Below are 12,926 nucleotides of genomic sequence, written 5' to 3'. Positions count from 1 at the left end.
GTGGAGCCGGGTGCCGATTGCAGGCCAAGGGGACACCAGCTGTGGGGAGGGTGCTGATGCCCGCTGGGCTGGGATGTAGGCAATATGGGGTCAGACTCCTGTCCAGCGTTGATTTTCAGGCTGGTCCTTTGCAAAGTGCTCATCTCTAATGAGTGGATGAGGAAGGTCCAGCTTTAGCCCAGCAGATAATCCATCTGCACTGATGACCAAGGTTCGTTATGGGTAATGTAGTACCAAGGAGGGTGCACCTGACTGTCCTGAGGGATGCTCTCATGTCTGCATTCGCATCCCAAGCTGTGTCCCATGAGCAGGCACACAGCCTGCCCAGCTGCCCAGCCAGGAGCTGTGATGGGCAGCTGCATGCAAAGGAGGCTTGCTAGAGGTATCCCTGCCCAGAGAGGTGGAAGGGTTTTTCCAAATAATTAAGCAAGCAACGAGGACTGGGAGAAGTTTTCTGAGGCGACATGACATGCAGCTCTGTTCATCGCTGAAAACATGGGTTGTAAACAGCTCCCACAGGAAACACAAGATCGAAGAAAGAAACTCATGCATAAGAGAAGGGAGCAGGTCTTCTGTCCTTCAAACTCACCCTACAAGCCTGGCCTCCAAATTCAGAAAATGTCAAGAGACACAAGCCCGATGGGGAGGTGTTGAGACAGTGGTGTCAATCCTGGGAAAGGTCCCATATGCCCCTACATGTCTGTGGCAGCACAGCAGACCAAAGGGGGCTGGCTGGAAAAAGGAAGATGAAGTGCAAGGAGTGTCCTGTTCACTCGGTATGGCACTTTATTCTGTTTTAAGCTGATTATTTTTTGGAGGGGGCTAAGCTGAGGCAATGACAATCTGCACAGGAGATGGGAATGCCACTAGGACAACTGTCCTAGAAATCAGTGGAGTGAAATTTGGCTGGCCTTCAAAACAAAGCCAATGTGGCTACTTTAATTGGAGGGCGAAGGCGTACTACTGTGCATGTCCCTGCCAGATGCTCGGTTAACACGGTGCAGCAATTCCCAGGACAGTGACAGAGAGCCCTGGTTGGGCTCCCCCAGCCATTTTTCAACTCTGCTGCATCTTTTCCTTCGCTTTGTCAAGTCATCGTTAGGCAAACGCTCAAAGATGACACCAGCAGCAACACAAGGGAAAGCAAAGCTTCCGCATCAATGCACATGACTTGACAATGCAAATAGCTTGGGATACACAGTGCATAAGTATATATTATTAAGCAGCAATAAATGAATAAATTTCCCGTACTTGCCTGGTGGGCAGGGGAGGGAGGATTCAGGAAAGACCCGGGGAACTGACAGCCGGAATCACTCCCTTCTCAGCTTGTCTCTATCGAGTGGCTCGTTTGCCCTGGGTGTTTGAAATTGATTCAATTAAGATTCTTTGTGCATTCAGGTATAATAAAATAGGGACAATTAACCCTAATAAAACTCAGGTAGTTGTGTCCTACCCTCCTTATGCCTTCTTGTTCCTCTTACAGCCTCCCATGAGAGGCCAGGGCATGCCTGACAGATTCAAACGGGGCAGGGTGAGGAGTCAGCCAACACAGCCCTGCTCTGGATGGTCCCAGATGTCCAAAACCCCACAGAGGAGAAGAGATAGACAACAAGCTCCCATTCCTGCAGTGGCCCAGAGATCAGCCCAGGTGCAGAGGTGGCCTGGGATGGATGGGTTGGGACAGCTGGAGGACTAATAATAGGAAGCATGGGGAAAGTATTAAATAGGGGTATCCCCAGTTACAGATGGGCCCAAGCTGAACAGATGAAGCTAGATGGAAAGTAAACACTTGGCTCCATTGAAGAAACCTGGGAGCTCACCATGCCTCTGAGGACCGGATGACAGAGAAATCCCATACTGTCCTCTTGAAGACTGGCCCTGATGTGAGTTGGCAATAAGGTGCTCCCAGTACTGTCGCTAAACGAGTGGAAGAGGCAAATGTGCTCAACAGGCACTGCCACAGAGAGAAGCCATAAAGGCCTGGGTCCAGTGCCACGGGTGCACGTCCAGACTTCTAGCAGCTGCAGTGGTGGGAGGAAGGAACAGACCCTTGGATGATCTTCTTGCAGGGTCCAGCCACCACCTTGGAGCATATGTCACCAACAGGGTCTCTTGTGCACACAGCAAAGGGACCAAGGCCACATCATGTTGAAGGCAGGGCTTAGGACCTGAGAAGTTAGATGGAAAGCGCCACATTTCTTCCCCAGAACTGGATGAAGAGTGTGTGGTTATTAGCATTGCCATCAATGAACCACAAAGCCTTTTAGCATCCATTATTTGCAACTGCTGCTGAGCAAACAAATGCGACCACATCAGTCACCGGGCCCATCCCCAGATGAAAGCTGTATGCATCAGCCAGTGCCTCCCCCCCAAGAAAGAATAGCTGACCCTGAGGGAGCGTGGTACAAACCCATCCCCCTTTCCCTTCTGTAGGCTTGTCAGGAAGAGGCAAAATGGGATATCTCACCTTTCCCTCTCTCTTTCATGCCCCCTTCAAGGGGGTCACCATGGTCCTCGAACGATCACTGTGGGCCGCATCTTCCTCCCCATGTCAGCTGAGTAAGTCCCACTCACGGGCAGGTTTGGGAGACGTGCGCGTCCCCACCAGACTCCTGTTTTCAGCCAGCAGCATGGAACAACTGAGGCCCCCAACACGGGCACCATGTGAGGACCTTCCTTCAGCCCTGCATCACCTGCCCTGACATAGAGGAGGTCCAAGGCTGGGTGTCAGCCCAACAGGGGTCAAAAAGAGTAGGCTGTCCTGGGCAGCCAGGGGGATTTGGCTGGCATCCTAAAGGCTGGTTTCACTGAGCAGATGCTGGGCTCCCTTGGCAGAGCAGACAGCGAAGAGCCCTGCAAATGCCTCTTCCCAACCGCAGACCTGCCCTGGCTTCGGAGCGAAGCCTTTGCCAGCACGCTGGGGCCCCTGCACCCCTCTACCTGCTTGCCTGTTTATCCTCAGGCTGCCAGCTTAACAGGATGGTTTATTTATTTATTTTATTGGTCTGTCTTTCTTTTCTCCCCCTTCTATCCCTCTCTCTTTTCCCTTTTGTCTTCTTTTTTTTTTATGAGTTGTGCCGCACTTCTTGGTAAAGCACTTTAATCCATTTTAATGCCCCAGTTCTGCTCCTCAGTGACAGCCTGGCGGTTAGTCTAATGCGTCCCGCTCACCTCGGGGTTACTAATGAGGTCACAGCGAAGGCAATCTCCAAACTGAATAATTCACTAATCAGATGCTACAGACTCCAGTGGTAAAATTTATTTCTGACACCTAAACACCAAATGGGTTTGTGGACACACACGCGCACGCACGTGCCCGCACGCACGCTTCTTCTCTTTTTCTTTCTTCAGAGCTATTTTTGGTGAATTGGTGCTGTGCCATACGTTTAACGACAGGTCTCACCACAAGGAAGACTGGCTCGTCCCAAGCTCAGGGCAAGGAGGAACTAGCGTGAAGGGCAGGTGCATTGGGCAGCTCCATGGGATAGCTGATTGAGTGTGACGAGACAAAGATTTGGGGACAAAGGCACTCTCGTGCCGTGTACAGAGACTATCTATCTGCTGCCAGTTTTCTCCTGGCCTTAGCCTTGGGGCAACTGCCTGGCCAACCGCCTGGAGGGACTCACCGTTGATTCAGATACAGGGAGCTAAGGAGTCTTGGGATTAAGGACTAGATTTAGTCTTTTATATCTTTATAGCTGGAAAATAGCAAAAACATACATTGAATTGAAGCATCCAGCCTGTGGAGGGTTTGGTGCTGGCATTGCTAATCTCATACTCTATCCCCTCTAGGACAAGTCTCCCAGAACTCCGCTCACCTCTGCTACATGGTATTATCCAAATAACATCGCATGAGTGCCCTTTTGTCCTTTTTCTGTATTGAAAGCAATGTCCATTATTTCTACATGCCACCCCCAAGCATCTCCAAGAGAGGAAATAGTAATAATCCAATTAATTAGTATTGCTAATAATAAAAGTCACAGGGAGTCATTAATAATAATTAACACTCCGTATTCCTGGAGGAGGCAGCGGTCCAAGAAATTTTGCTTCTCCATTGCTAAGCCAGAAAAGAGATGGCTGTTATTGTTACATGCCTGATGGGTCCTCAGCATGGGGTGCATGTTGGCAAAACCTCCCCCTTGCCTTGGACCTGAACCAATACTGCCTCAGCAGACAGTCAGAGCTGGAAAGCCCTGGGAGGCTCCATTGGTGCCACCCATATCTGTTCTTCACCACAGAGGGGCTGTGTTTCTCCTGAAATTGCCGGTCCTCCTCCTGATGGTTCCTCTGCAAGAGAGGGAAGGAAGGTCTGGAGCTGTTTGGGTGGCAAACGGCCCTGTGGATGGGAAGTGCAAGGGCTGGAGGTGGCTAAGCTCTGTCTGAGGAGGATCTCATGAGGCATGGAAGGGCTGTGACACCTCTCCCAGCTGGATTTGTGCTGTGCTGGGAGGAAGAGAAGGCACAGAGCTCTTTCAGAGAAGAGCAGATCCCCGTCAAAAGTATAAGCTGAAGCTGCTCTGAAAAGGGGTGGTGAAGACACAGCGATGGACCTGGACACATGGAGGGGCCCATCCAGGAGTCTGGCTGAAGGAGGAATAACTGCTGGACCTGGCTGCAACATTGCTGAAAGCTTTGCTGCTTTCCACAGCCAGGAAAGGTGAGAGGACACAAGAGAGCGGGTCTGCAGATGGAGCATTAGGGATATGGGACGCTGAAGTGTCCAGGAGGAAAAATAGTTCAAGCAGAGAGAGGATTTGAATCTGTGCTCCCCAGCCCTGAGCCAGTGCCCTGCACACCCACCCAGCTCTCATCTCTCAGTGCCTGAAGGTTTGGTTCTCCACAGTAAAGAAACAAACAACAAAATCTGAGAGCGGTGATGAAGTCGGCTTTCTCGTCCTGTGGCCAGCTCTAGTAATTGCACAGCTAAGTGCTCATTTGTGGCGGGACCTGTACAAATTAGCTATATGGTTTGGCACATCATCACTTTCCTGGAGGTCCAGAAGATGATGCTAATCGCAAAGCCCATGCACGTCAGCTGCAGAGTGCAAGGTGCAGGAGAGGCGGCTCGGTGGGCATCCAGGTCCCACAGCCTGGCACTGAAACTCCACGTGCAAACTTTTTTGATAACCCATCCGCGGTGTGAGATGCTGCCATGCTGGACTGAACGGTGCTGAGTGCCATGCTAGCAGCACAGGGGATTCGTGGGTCTAAAGAGAAGCCTAGGTCTCTCTCCAATTTACAGGCTCAGGAGGAGGAAGGGCGGATCCTGACGGAGCCAGAGCAGCTGCAGCCGGTGGGGTTCCCTGCCCCAGACACTCACAGCCCCGGCCGGGAAAGAGCTGCCGGCTGGTCATGGAGCTCTCACACCCCTGCCTCGCAGGAAGGGTCAAGCAGGGGCAAATGAGCTCATCCTCACCAGAAGTCACCCTTTGATGTCCGGCCATTCCCCTGGGGTGCGGATCACATATGGCCCAAACACGGAGCAAACCCTAAGATGCAACATGAGCAGGGAGTGAAATTCCCTTGCTGCTTCCTTTTGGTAACGCTTTCATGCTGACCTCTTTTTGCAGTGGCGTTTCAGCAATGCCTCTTTTAATGGCTGGGGATGAGGAAGCAGTAAATCCAGGTTCCAGGCGAGCGGCTAACACGGTGTGGAGCCAAAATGGCCCGGTGATGAAACGTCTCAGCACAAGCAATGACCTGACAAGATGCCATCTTTTCTGAAAAAGGGTCCACGGCAAAGCAGCGTAAGCCCCAGTCTGGCTCTGGGGCGGAGGGAAGCATTCAGGGGACAATGGCGAGAGCAAAATGAGGCAGGTACCACAAGCACAACAAGGTGGTGAAAGGGAAACCTCAAGCCCTGGAGAATCCAGGAGAAACAACCCTCACCAACTGGAGCAGGGTACCAGGGGCCAAGAGAGCCTCCTCTGAGCGCCAGGCACTGCCAGGCTCCCCGTCCAAGTGCTAAGCAAGATTACGTGATAAATGATTGCATTAGTCCGGACAGCTTCTCATTTTCCTCCAATCTGGCCTGTCTGCCCTCTTAGCACGGGGCTCCTGATAGCATTTCTCCCTTCAGTGACTTCATTTTTCCTGTTAGGTTGTCAAGCTGTCAGTGGGAAGAAAGGAGAAGCATGGACAAGGCTGTTACTGTCTGTTCTCTGAGAACGTCCTGTGCCTCTGCTGTCCCTGCCCTCCCTGGCCCATCCCGAGCAGGTGCCTTCCCACCCTCTGCTCATTTTCCTTGGAGACCTCCCTGGGCATCGCATGTATCCCCACTTCAGCTCAGGAGACAGTGGCTGCCTCTGCCTCTGACCATGCCAAAGATGCAGTGGGGTTTTGTAGAAATTAAGGTTAGAAGGGGTTTTGCAGACACTCTCTGGCTGAAGACTTATGCATTGATAAGAGTTTTGGGGGAAAAGGCTCATGGCTACTGTGTTGGGGTGCACAGATGATGCTTATGAGCCCTTCTGAGTGAAGCAGATGATCCTGTCCTGGTTGATTGTTGATGGAGGGAACCAAACTGACAGTGGGAACCAAGCCAAGCTTGTTCTGGTATGGCTTTCGTCTTTTCTGTACAGCCTGCTTGACGTTTCTGCTGTGAAGACAAAATGAGGAGGTTGGGGGAAAATTAATTTTCATCAGAGTCTGCTGTGTAATGTTCAGCTTGGCGTCCAGGCAGCCATCCCTCCTGGCACCGAGTAGCACTGTGGAGTGGAGGTGGTGGCTCCAACAAGGCTGTATCTCCAGGGTTCTCTGGTCCAGACCGGGGACACGGTTAGGGTGAAACAGCCCTGTCACCTGGCATATCTCCAGTTCCTCCTAAGGCTTAGGGGGATGCTGGAGGAGGATGTGGGTGAGCTTGAGGCTTGGCCTGATTTGGGGGAGAGACGCACAGCCAGAGCTCAGCACTTGGATCTCTCCTGGGTCCTTCAGGCTAAAAAGGTAATGATCCAGACAATATTTTAGCTACCCTGCTCCCACACATGGAGGTTTTTGAAATACCCAAGTCTTGAAATTGATTTCCAGAGAGAACATTGTGCCTCTACGGCAGCATTGTCAGTCAATATGTTCTTCCTAAACACCAATGTCTTCAAATCCAAGTATCCCCTAGGTGGAGATCACAACAGTATGCAGGATAGGACTCTTCCCTCTAAACTTCAACTCTGTGAGAGATGTTCAACAGCTCCCCTGTGCTCTGCATCCTTGTTTCTTCATTTGCTAAAATGGCATGATAATAATATTTGCACCTTCCACTCATGCCCAACACAGGTGACGTGCTGTGAAATCCTTGGGTGGAAGATGTCCCATAGCTGCAATCCTCTCACCTGAGCGAGAGCAGTACTGGGAGCAATGGTGCTGGTACCTGCAGCATTTCTAGGATGTTTCCCCTCTTCAAAGTGCTTTGCAAATATAAAATAAATCTCCTAACCCCCTGTGAGGGAGCTGGGGAAGCCTAATTATTCCTAGTAACAGAGCACCCCTCGTTTTCATTTAGCACAGAGCGAGGAGGGACTTTCATGTCTCGTTCCCCCACCATCACCCCTAGATAACATTCCTTCATGTTGATACGAGGGTTAACAGCCATTTGTAATCGCATTAGAGAGGCGGTTTAATTCCAAGGAGGCCCACTCCTGGACTCTCTCCCCTCCACTGCATCACAATGAGCAGATGAAACAGCACCAGTTCCGACGTGGAGATCGATCCAGGACGAGGGGAGCACATTCGCGGGCTGGGAGCGCGGTGGAGACCGTGGCCGGCATCCTGCTCCACCAGTGGAAATCTTTGCAAACGTCGTTAAAGAAGGGCTGAATTAGGATATCGGGTACCAGGGAGCACGGGATGGCTGCGGGCAGGGCTGCGCAGCCAAGTGATGGGGCAGTTGGGTGAGCTGGGACGTTATCACTTTCCTGCTGCTCCGTGGAAAGTGCCGAGCTCAGTAAACATGGGGGATTTGGGCTTTTCAACACCAAGGAGAAAGCCACCTTCCCCGTGTGGGGTGGGATCAGCTGCTGGGAAGGGCTGAGGCAGGGTAACAACTCTGTGTGCCCATATTTCAGGATTATTTAGGATCTAGGCAAGAGACCAGCATGTAGAAATTGATAAAAAAATGCTGATTTTCTCTTCAAATACCTTCCCTGCACCCCCTCATTAGACAGCCTGTTTAGCTATTTACCTGCTAGATGGGTCTTTTTATTGAACTTGTCAATATTTGCATTTGCACCCTTTGAAGCAGGTGAAGCTTAGATAAAGCGGCAGAAATCAGGTGGATCTGCAAAATTTCCACACACCTCATCTCTCCAGATTCGACAGATGAAATATAATTCAGGAGGAGAAAAATCTTAGCTGGAGCGAGGGGTCAGCTCAGAAGGAAGATACAGAGACATGGAAGATGTCTGCGAGATTAATTGCTAGACGTGGGCTTCCCGAGGAGCCAGTGCTTCAGTGAGGCTCTGGCAGGAGATGGAGAGGCAGTTGTGGGGTGCCCCGCTCCTGCCACAAAGGGGTGGGACCCCCAAGATAAACCCTGATGTAACCACGAGAAGGTGCAGCTTGAGAGGCTGCAAAGCCTCCCAGCTCCTCTAAACCAAATTTCTGCCCTTTAGCTCTCCTAAGTGTCACCATCGCCTTGCCCCAACCACGCTGTTCCCTGTGCTGCCCCTTTGGGGACTGCTTTCGAGGTTTGGCTGGGTTTGGTGCCCACAGAAAGCAGCAGGCTGGTGGCTGGGGGAGATTGGAGCACCACAAAGGGGTCCCCCAATCGCCTGCCGAGGGGTCCCCGCTCAAGCGTGCTGCTGGGAGGTGAGAGGACTCCTCTGCAGAGACAAGATCTCATAGTTCCTGGTGTATGGTTATTTTCAGATAATTAATCTCTCAGAAGAAGGAGGTATCAGTCACTGCAGGCACTGACAAGGTGTCAGCCTGCTGTTCGCTGACAGTAATTGCTTTTTCTCTCCTCCTCGCTGGAGGGAAACTGAGGCTCCCCCGTTGCTGCCAGCCCCTGCCCCAAACAGTTTCTTCTGCCTCTCTGGGGCCAGCGTGGCAGGGCCAGGGCTGGGCTGGGAGCAGGCAAGCCTCCCCAGCCTCCTTTGCTACCTCCTGGCAAAGCCTGGGATGCCTTTCCATGGGATGTGCTCCCTCTCCTCCCTGCCCAGCCCCTATAGAGACATGGTCCTGGAAGGGACCTTGTGGGTCACGAAGACCAGCTCTGCTACTGACGAACTGCATCAGCTCCTAATCCCTATCAGTCTCCTCTCTTAATTCTTTCAGGCACAAAAGCTCCAGTGCTTTCCCCAGTTTTGTCTCCTTTTCTGGCTGAAGAGAGGCAGGGACAAGGTGGGGGAGCGACCCCAGGATTGGGGTCTGTGGTCTGCAGGAGCCATGCTAGGTTGGAGGGACCAGCAGATGTAGCAAGGCAGCAACTAGTTCTCTGCAGCAATAATTTCTTCTCCTGAGCTTGCCAACTCAAGGACTGATGATTCCTCTTGTCCATCCACGTTGTCTCCATCCTCCTTCCAACACTTTCTCCACCCTGGACACCTGCAGGACTCAGCACCACTGAGATTTGCAGCCAGCTGGGCACATCTGAGCTCCTCGGTGGCTTGTGAGTCCACCCCAAAGGCTTTCTAACAGGGGTGCACCCCAGCCAAGCACCTGGGGAACCCACTTTATTTCCCACCACATGCCCCCAGAGTCTCTCTGGGACCCCATGGAGTCTGAGTTTAAGGAGAGAGAAGCTATCATTAAAGAAAAAAAAAAGTTCCAATCCATTTTCTTTTAGTGCTTCTGTCTGGAAGGAGGGTTCAGCTGTCCCGCGGGGAATGGCTGATCTGCATTTTGACAGGGACACAGGGCCCAGTGGACCATGTAAGTATCAATTTTCCAGAGTGGGCAGATCATGTGTAATTATAGACCATGCCGGGGTTTACGGCCGTGGAGAATCTTCTCTGACTGACGCTAAAATGCTTATGAAGTTGTTCTCAACTTTTTCCAACAGGAAGGGATCCAGCATGGGTCATCCAGCCCTCCCAGCCCCTCTTTCTCCCCCTCCAAATACCAGATCACCCCATGCTCAGGGCTAAGCCTTGGGGGAAGAGTAACCAAGCAGTAAAGGGCTATAAATGTCAGAAAAGCAGTGTAGGACTTTGCCTCCCTTCTCCAAAACGATGTGCAAAGAGCAAGAGATTGGGCTGAGATGTTCAGCAGCTCTAAGAGAAGACTGCAGCTGAGAGGTTGCTTTGGGCTGGGCCATACCTATCAAGCCCTGGGATAGGTATCATCTCCGGGATCCTGAGATGGACACAAGGATCTCCTCTGTTATTTCTCCTATCTCCTCAGCACCAATATTTTGCCAGGACCAACTCAAAGAGCAACCAGGCAAGCGCAAGCACAGGTCTGCTCCATGAGTCCTGGTGGAGGAGATGCAGCTCCTCACGCTGGGAGACTTGACCTGGGGTCCCCTGGCATAAGCTAAGTCACTTCCACCACCCTGGTACAAGCAGCGTGGAGAAGGTCAGAGCCATCTCCAGGAACTCAAAGCCAGTCCAAAGCTTCGGCACCGAACCTGGCTAAATGGTCCCACCTTCGGGTGCAGCTCCCTCCTCACAGAAGTCCTCATCTTTCATAAAAAGGACTTCACTGCGAATTACAGGGAATGAGCCACGTGAGACACCAGGCGGTCTCCTAAGAAACATTTAGACTAAATCTAGGCTCTCCAGTGAGTCAGTAGCAAAGTAGGTGAGGGGAAAAAAATGCTTTTAGAAAAAAAAGTGAAGACGTTCTGAGAGAAGAAAAAAAGCCCTTAGAGCAGACATTTAATAGCATGGTCATAAAACAGTTGAATAAAAAAAGGACATGAAATAACAGGATTGGTGCAATCTTTTCTAATTTCTGAATCACCGCCGCTTCTGGGGCCCATAAGCATGCACTGGGGGAGTCCACCCGAGCCCACCTCACCTGGGTAACCAGCCAGATACATCCACACTGCTACCTCCTTCCCCAGTCCTCTTCCAAACACCCCCCGGACCACCTCACCCACAAACGGTGGGACTTCTCCAAGCCCAGGATGTGTCAGCGAGGGGATGCTGGTAGGTAGAGCAGCAATGGTTTCAGATGGCCCGTTCATGCCATTCCCAAATAGCTACCTCCATGTAGACACTCTTTGTGGGAGAAGAGAGATTTCCCTTCCAGAATAATTACTCCGCTTGGAAGCACACTAATTAGCCTGGAACAAAGTGGCTCAAGTGTCCGCATGGGGAGCTATTGTGGAATAGCTTATTCTGTCAGAGCTATTCTGGGCAATTTCCTCTCACAAACAGGGCATGAGATTTAATTTTCCTTCTTTCTACAAACAGATGAAAGGTCTGTGCTTACCAACCCCAAATCATCCCAGGCTTCCCTGCCAGGAGCAAGCGATGGGTGCACATTGTCCTGAATTCTCCTCTCTTTGGGACCTCCCTAAAGTCCTTTTTTTTTTTTTTTTTTTTGAGGGGAGAGACATAAATCAAGAAGTTTTACACCACCAGGACTCTGGATCCTTTCCAAAGGGTGAGGTCTAACCCAGCATAAGTTAACCCGAACAATGGCAAGTGAGGACAATGTTCTGAGCATCCCATGAACATGCCGAGGGCTTACGCAATACATGTTTACCAGACAAAGGAGAAGACAGAAAGGGAAAAAAAAACGAACAGCAAGTGGCTCTGTAAACAGAAGTACCCTCTCTTAACTCAGACTGCAGTTTTTCAAGAAATGCATTATGTGTTTCATTAGCCTGTAATTAAATTCACCTTTCCCCAGCATGCGAGAGGGCAATGAAAAAGGGAAGGAAGATACTGGGGCAGAAAAGAAGAAAAGCCCACGGTGCTCTTGGGGTTGGAGGGGCCTGGGAGGATGCAGGGTGGGAGGACGCTGGGGGCTTTAACACCCAGGTGCCCCAGTGGTGGGCAAACTGGTGAACACCAAGATAGACCCACGCCTAGCACAAATGTAGCCTTCTCACCTGGCTCTTTTGGCATCTTCTCGGCCTAAATAATTTTCTTCATCTCCCTCCGCACAGAGCGGGTCTCACAGGTATGGAGAGGGAGAGCAGACTAGAAACGCAAGAGCAGCTTCACAGCAAAGCAAGAGAGATGGGGGAAGGAGCAAGACCAGCTGCTCCGGGAGACAAAGCAGAGGGTGGCTTCAGCTGCGGGTCTGAAAAGGCTCAGCGAGGACGCTGCCAGACTGGGATGGCTGGGGACACCTGGGACACAGTGCATCAAGGGCACTGCAGGGACAGCGGGGGACAGCCGGGGAGCCGAAGGGCTTCGGAGAGCAGGGGACAAACCATCCGCTTTTCCCGTGGTAAAAGCACCACTACTTTGTTTTCACTTGTACCTGATCGTCTCAACATCTGTCCCACTTTATGACAGCTCCCTTATTTAAAAATAAATCCTTAAAAAAAAAAAAAAAGAAAAAAAAAAACCCTCTGCAATTTGTTCCTCCAGCCGGGCTGCCTTTCTGGCCCTGATTTTATCAGAGTGGAGACAGGCTGTCCTTGCAGAATGATTTTACCATCTTGAAAATGATTACAGAGCTGCACAATGCCTTCAGCTCACCATGTAACAATATTTTTATACGCTGTCTCGTTAGATCGCCGCCCGGGTTGAGGATGTTTTCAAACATTGTCTCTTCACGGTCGGCATACCGCAGTACCAGGAATAGAGTGACGAATTGGAGGGAGTTCAGAGGGCAGTGGCAATAATCAGAAATCTGATTTACAAGGAAATGTTAAGAAAGTTGAATCCATTTTGCTTGGCTAGAGCGGAGAATGGAGCATCCACCCACAAAGATCTGGAGGGGCAAGAGGCAGGCGCTGGGGAAGGTGGTACCTGGCGTAGAAGTAGAGGAAAAATTAATAAATGAAAAAGCACAGGTGCTTTCTCCAA

The sequence above is a fragment of the Aptenodytes patagonicus genome, chromosome 10 (genome assembly GCF_965638725.1).
Source record: "Aptenodytes patagonicus chromosome 10, bAptPat1.pri.cur, whole genome shotgun sequence".
Lineage (NCBI taxonomy): Eukaryota > Metazoa > Chordata > Aves > Sphenisciformes > Spheniscidae > Aptenodytes > Aptenodytes patagonicus.
The sequence above is the reverse complement of the archived record's forward strand: the minus strand, read 5'-3'. Positions refer to the sequence as shown.